The 7,108-nt window shown below is 33.9% G+C and overlaps 1 long non-coding RNA gene across 1 annotated transcript; it reads right to left on the bottom strand.

Moving 5' to 3' along the window:
* Nucleotides 1-1,436: 1,436 nt before the first annotated feature.
* LOC142173003 (uncharacterized) lies at nt 1,437-6,453 on the bottom strand. The gene is made up of 2 exons (XR_012702400.1): nt 5,862-6,453; nt 1,437-1,632 (listed from the first exon to the last, which is right to left on the bottom strand). It is a non-coding gene; the product is annotated as an uncharacterized LOC142173003 (long non-coding RNA).
* Between the last annotated feature and the right edge of the window lie 655 nt (nt 6,454-7,108).

Genomic DNA, 7,108 nt, shown 5'->3' with positions numbered 1-7,108 from the left:
ACGGACCCAACCCCTGTGTTGAGTCCCCTAAGTCAAATGCAACGTGATGCAAATAAGCGTTCCTACTAGGGATCCGGCATGAGGTTTCGTTAACCTGGGTATATGTTCTAGACTGTGTACCCAAGCGGACAACTCGAGCCGAGAAGGGGGCAACTTACCGAGAATCAAAAGGTCATCCAGCTTCGTAACTTATCCGTCCTCTTTCTTATTTCAGGTATTGACACTAACAGAATAAGGAGCCTCGACCAGCGAGCTTCTCCCCGGAGGTAAGAAGAGAAAGGTTTCGCCACAGTTTATATGTACAGTTCAAATAATATCAAAGCGGTAAAAGCAACATTTAGCACATTAGGCTCAAATATGTAAAAATCAGATAAAACCAAATATAACAATTTATCTAAGCTCGAATTCTAACCCTGAACCAGAGATTTTGGGTTTATTCCCCAGCAGAGTCGCCAGAGCTGTCACACCTCCTTTTTCCGCCCCCGCGAGGGTATAAGGGAGTTTTTTCCGATTAAAGGACAATCGAAACGGGATTTATTTATTTATTTCAGAGTCGCCACTTGGGAGATTTAGGGTGTCCCAAGTCACAAATTTTAATCCCGAATCGAGGAAAAGAATGATTATGTATTACAGTCTGCGCACCAGAAATCCGGATAAGGAATTCTGTTAACCCGGGAGAAGGTGTTAGGCATTCACGAGTTCCGTGGTTCTAGCACGGTCGCTCAACTGTCATATTCGGCTTATTTATCTGATTTTAATACAAATATGAACTTATGTGCAAATTTTATCTTTTTACCGCTTTTATTATTTTTACAAGAATGTGAACATTGTTTAAAAACATGTCTTTGAATTGCGCCACACAAAATGCAACCGCGATCCGGAACGTATTTTTATTCAATGTTTTGGGATTTGGATTTGGGTCGCATAGATACACACCTGTGTTTAAGAATGTATTATTATTAAAATCATGCCTAAATTGATTAACGTGTTATTATTTATGGGTAAGACTGTAGAATTCACAAAACAGTCCATCCCGAATTCTAAATACTCAAGTAAACATTTATTGAGGGCCCCGCAGTTAGTGCATTTTATTGGGCGAGGCTCATCTCATTTTATTTTTAAAAGGACAGTCCTAAAATGCCTACATTTTTTATTGAAATTTGTCTCTACAAAATAAAGGAGAAATATCTTAATTTATTTACATGTTATTACCTAGTTACATTATACTAGGCATGTTCTCAGTTTGTCAAATTAAAAAAAAACATAGCAATTCTAATTTTAATCCTAGACCATTTACATGCTAAAATTAACCAATATTATTTAACTAAACAATATTTCTACCAACTTCCTACTAGATGGCCTATTCGTTTGATTCTTGACTCGACGGAATTACTACACTATTTATTTATTTTTTAGGCAATAGATGTAGATAACTATTTGTTAAGCTATCGTCGAATGTTCCACTATATATATTAAATATCTACATGATTCTAATTTTTGTAAGCTAAATAATTTATACATACAAATAAAATTCAGAATATAATTAAATATAAATCAGAATTTCAACTTTTCATTTTTTCGTATTCATGCTTCATATTTCGGATTACAATAACCAGCGTGTCAGTTGTGTACCTGATATTGGAAGCAAAAGAAAATGAAGATGAGAATCAACAACAGTAATAACAATACAACACAGCAACAACAGCCCAGCAACAGTAACAACCCAGTAACAGACCGGTGGAGTAGTAATCCCAAAACAAATGTTTCCAACTTTTATGAAACCACAACAATTAATGCTGATTTCAAACAATGAAAGAAAGCAGAATATTTTTTTTTTGTTATTTGAAAGCTTAAATATTTTTCGGAATTTTTCTTTCTCTTAAATGTTCAGCCTTTTTTTTTCTCTTATTTTCTTTCTGTTCCAGATTCGTTCCTCTATTCTTTCTATCTGTTTTCCCTTATCTGTATTCAAGACCTCCTATATATAATCTCATCCCATAAATCTTTTAATCAATTAAAATCAACCCATTTTCACTACCAAACTCATTATCTTCTCACTCATCCCCATTATATTAAATAAATATATCACACTACCTCATTATATTTTGTCCTCCATGCCTAACATAAATAAATACAAGATTCCCCCCACTAAATTTTGTCTTGTCCTCCCTTTATATTAAATAACTAAATCACAAACCACCCCATTTCATTTTGTCCCTCATGCTTCACATAAAAAATTACAAAATGTTCAATTACCAAACTACCCTCCGACCTTATTGCAATTACCTATTTTACCCCGAAACGTACTACAAATTACCAAACTACCCCACCAGCTATAACAAACAATTAATCAAACTTAACCAAAATATAGACAATATGATCAATTTCTAACAATGTTCAAACAACAAATTTCATAAACATGATTTCTTCAACATTTCAACAACAAATCACATGAACACAAATTGCACAACAAAGAACAACTAAAATTTGATTGAACAATATTTTTAGCAACATACAAACCTATTTTCAGATTCAACAACAACAACAACAACAAACAAGTATATTCAGATTTCTAAATTCAATAATATTGAACTTAAAATCAATTCTAACAACATTACAACCAACAATTCCTATATCAAACTTAAACAAGATTATGAGACAAATTCAAGAGATAATCATAAATAAACAAGAAATCAAACTATACAAATTTCGGATTCAAGATCAACCAAACAAAGTATGAACATGAACGAAAATATTCAATAACAATAACAAACAAACTTTGTTCAAATTTCGAATTAAACTTTAAACAAAACAAATAAACCTATTCAAATCACTAATCTTCAAATAATCAACTAATTTTTCTTAGATTAAATCCCAACAAAACTTATAACAAAGATGCATGATTAAAAACATAACTTCGCATTAAATTACTGGACGAACTTCAAACAATGAATAAACATGCATTAAACTCTATTTTAAGCAACATGACAGATTCAAACGATTTAAACAACATTAATAATTTCTAGAAAATACATAACAACATGAAACAAATTGAAGAAATAATCAATTAAATTTCAATTTGAATCTAACAAACATTAAACTAACAAATATTTACCTAAACAATAATACAAACATGAAATAAACATGAAAAACAACTAATTAAACATGAACAAAACAAAAAAAAAATCAAATATCTACTAACCGGATTGAACGAAATATGTACGGACTGTTTCGACAAGCCTGGACCAAAGCTCGACCAAACGATGACGAACTCGAACAGTGATCGACGATATCGACCAAAACTCATCCATGTACGCGAACTCGACTAGAGTTGACGCCGAAGTGAAGCAACAGTCGACGCAGCAGCGTGGTTTGTTTTAACCTCAGCTGTTCGACGTGCACAGTAGGGTCGTGTGGGCTGGGAGCAGCTGCTTGTCGAAGGTCGTTCATGGCTGAACGACAGTGAAGCCTGGTGGGTGTTCATGGTTGGTGGTTCTTGGGGTCGCTTGGACGTGATGTTGAGGCAGAGCGAGGAGAACGCTGAAGCAGAAGCAGCGGGCAGTCCATGGACGAGTTCGAGCTCGCCATGGAGAAGATAAAGCAGCAAAAGGTAGCCATGGTCAAGCTTGAGCTCGTCAATGGAGAAACAACGCTGGGGCGATGGACTATCGTGGTGGTTGTGTCGTTTGGTTGTTTGAACGAAGAACGACGGAGGAGGAGCAAAAGTTGGTCGGAAGGGAAGGTAGCCATGGATGGGGTCTTGCTTGAGGAAGAAGAAGAAGAAGAAAGATAGAAAGGGGGGGCGGGTCTCTTAGTGTTAGGGTTTTCTTTTGTTTTTCTTTTTTTTTTTGTTTTGTTTTTGTTTTTTTGTAAAAAATGAAAAAATGAAAATGAAGAGGGGGAGTTGGGTTGTTGGTACTGGACTGGGTCGACCGGGTCGACCCAGTTTGAAATGGACTGGGTCGTTTGGGAAGATAGGACCATTTTTTGGGCCTGTGGCTTGAAATCGAAGAAGAGGCCAAATTCCGACTTTCTTTATATTTTTGCTCTTTTTTCTTCTTTTATTTTTTCTAAAACTAAATTATAAAAATACTTAACTTATTATTAAGAACTAAATTAAGTTATAAAAGCGTAAATTAACTCCAAATAACAATTAACGCACAATTAAGTAATAATTAAGCATAAAATTGTATATTTGGACATTAAATGCTAAAAATGCAAACGATGCCTATTTTTGTAATTTTTATTTTTTTGTAAAACAAACTTAGTTACTAACAAATTGTAGAATTAAATCCTACATGCAAAATGCGACATATTTTTGTATTGTTAATAATTTAACAAATAAACATGCACAGACAAACATACAAATAGTTACACAAATATCACAAAATTGCACCAAAATTGCACACCAAGAAAAATTATTTTATTTTTTGAATTTTTTGGGAGTAATTCTCATATAGGGCAAAAATCACGTGCTTACACTTACAACATAGCAGACACATTCATCATGTTATAATGGTATACTATCAGATTCATAACACTGATTCGAGAACATCCTCTAACGAAGTATTCAAGCAGAAATTTTCAATTATTCTCATTTAGAACTTAAGATGGAGCAATTACAAGTTGAGTAGGGTACCCTAAGGCATGCTTTACTAAGTAAGCAAATAAATCTTATATGATGAGAAAATGAGTGAACAAATCTTAGATGCAGTATGTATGTCATTATCATAATGCAAATAGCCATCTCTACTTCATCGTGACAGAGAAGGCATCAAGGATAGTATAGCTTGCTTAATTTGGTCTAGCTATTAATAAATAAAAATGTATCTTAGGGATGGAATTCTATACCATAGTTCTGACAAAGAGCTTAACTTTCTAAGTGAGCTTGGGTAGAAGAACTATCTATAAGGCCTCTATAGGCATGCTAATAACGAGTGTAACTCACTCATTTACGGGACATTCTTCGCTAATTACTGCCAAAGGATATCCAAAGCTAATTATTTCATTGAAACCCATGCTCGTGATATTGGGCATTTAAAAATAAGAAGAAAGGCCTAAGCATGGTGCTTATCATAAAGCAATATACTTCCATTAACAGAGAGGCCAAAAAGAGCATAAGTTAAGGTCTCAGGTTTATGGGGAGATCATCAAGTTTTCTGCTATTGTTTTAACTGAAGGAGTTTACATAGATTTAAAGCTATTCAGTACTTAAGAAATGCAGCCATCAACAAAACCATATAAGCATACTATTTATGAATAATGTAAATCCACAAATTACTTGCAACATATTCGATTAACTTTTGCAATAGCCTTATATTTATGTCATGATTATCTGGACATGAAAGAACCTAAGCTCATATTGCTCGAAGGTATACAGGATACACCAACACTCTTACAGAAGGCATTCTCTTTTCTTTTCTTTTTTTAACCTTTGACAGATAAATAGTAACCTGTCCACAAATATTACACTCCCAAATTCTTGAGTTAAAAGATTACTCATTTTTACTCATAAACGCTATTGAAGTTCACAAGTAAGTAAGGAGTTTTTTCACATAATACGTTTATCCTTAACAAGAAGTTAGATATGAAACATCAAGTGAGCATGGCCTTTTAACGACATAGAACACACAAAATATTTGTGTAGGCAATTTATCAAGTATTTATTTATGGGTTTCTGGACAAACACGACTGGAATACAATTTCCTTATAGACATGACTTTTATGTGTACAAAATGAGTCCTAAATCATGATCTCTACATAGGAAGTGAGCTACCAATTTTCAAACAGAAATAACTATTTGCCTTTAACATAAAAATAATAATAACAGAAAGAGGAACTTAATGTTAGAGGTCACTGACCTTTTTGTAGGCAGAGAACGGGGCGACGTCAAGAAAATTTACTACCTCCGGCTTTGGCCCAACTCTTTCTCTCTGATCGTACTTTGGAAGGGCGATAGATTAAATAGAGATCAAAAGGCAAAGAAACTTAAAAGGCTAGATTTTAAGAGAGTGGGAGGAAGATAAACTATGAATAGTTAGCCAAACAGTAAGGGTTAAGGGAGATAAAAGGGGCGTCCAACCTCTCTCTCCAGATGGACTCCAAGTGCTGGTTTTTATAGGTGAAAATCTAGGGTTCTTGGTTTTGGGCGGGATTCTGAAATTGATTTTGAACTTGGTCAAAACAACCGTTGAATCACAGACTCGTGATTGAGAAGAGCCGTTGGAAAAAGCAAATCAAATCCTTGGTGTTGATTCTAAATCAGATTTTCTGAAAAGTCATTTTGGCTTTATTTGCTGAACGAATCATTGAAGATACGTTAATGGTATAGAGGGAAAAACATTTGAAGTGTTAAGATGGAAAGAGGAGGAAAATTTTCACCAAAATGGAGTGGCATGTCTCTGAGGAAACAGAGGGAAGAAGACAAGAAATGGTCGTTCTAGGGAAATTAGGATTAAGCACAATCTGATTTGGTGAGACGACAAAACGACGTCATTTAGGGAAATTCTAGAGGCTTCTTAGGTTGGGCTGCTGGGTTGACGAATTGGACCATGGAAATGGGTTATTGTGTGGAAATGAAAGAATGAACTTGGGCCTTTAATAGACCGAATTTAATTGGTCTTTTTCCAATCTTCAAATTATTTCTTTTGAACTTCTTTGTATTGAGATTTAAATTTATACACCATATATGTATGAGAAAAATAATATTAAGAGATATTAATAATATTAAAGTAATGAAAATATTAGTCACGGTAATATTATTAACAACAACAATAATAATATCTAATGTTAGTAATAATAATAGAAACAATAGCAATAATAAAAATAATGATACTAATTAGGTCTATCTTGGGATAACAACTTGTAAAATAATTATTCTTAAATTATTAGTAATATTAGAAGCTTAAAGAGATAGTTTGGAAGAAAGAAGGGTCAAAATTGGATGTCAACAAGGAGTATCTATACGTCGGAGTCAAGCATGCCCGTGAGTCTAGTATTGTAATTGTTGTAACTCCGTTGTGATTTATTCATGCTTAATACGATGCTTATCATTGTTGGTTCCCTTGTCGGGATGTTAGAGTTTATGATATTGTCTCCCTTGCCGGGA

The sequence above is a fragment of the Nicotiana tabacum genome, chromosome 18 (genome assembly GCF_000715075.1).
Source record: "Nicotiana tabacum cultivar K326 chromosome 18, ASM71507v2, whole genome shotgun sequence".
In the NCBI taxonomy this organism is placed as follows: domain Eukaryota; kingdom Viridiplantae; phylum Streptophyta; class Magnoliopsida; order Solanales; family Solanaceae; genus Nicotiana; species Nicotiana tabacum.
Note: the sequence above shows the minus strand (reverse complement) of the source record. Positions and strands in the feature narration are given on the sequence as shown.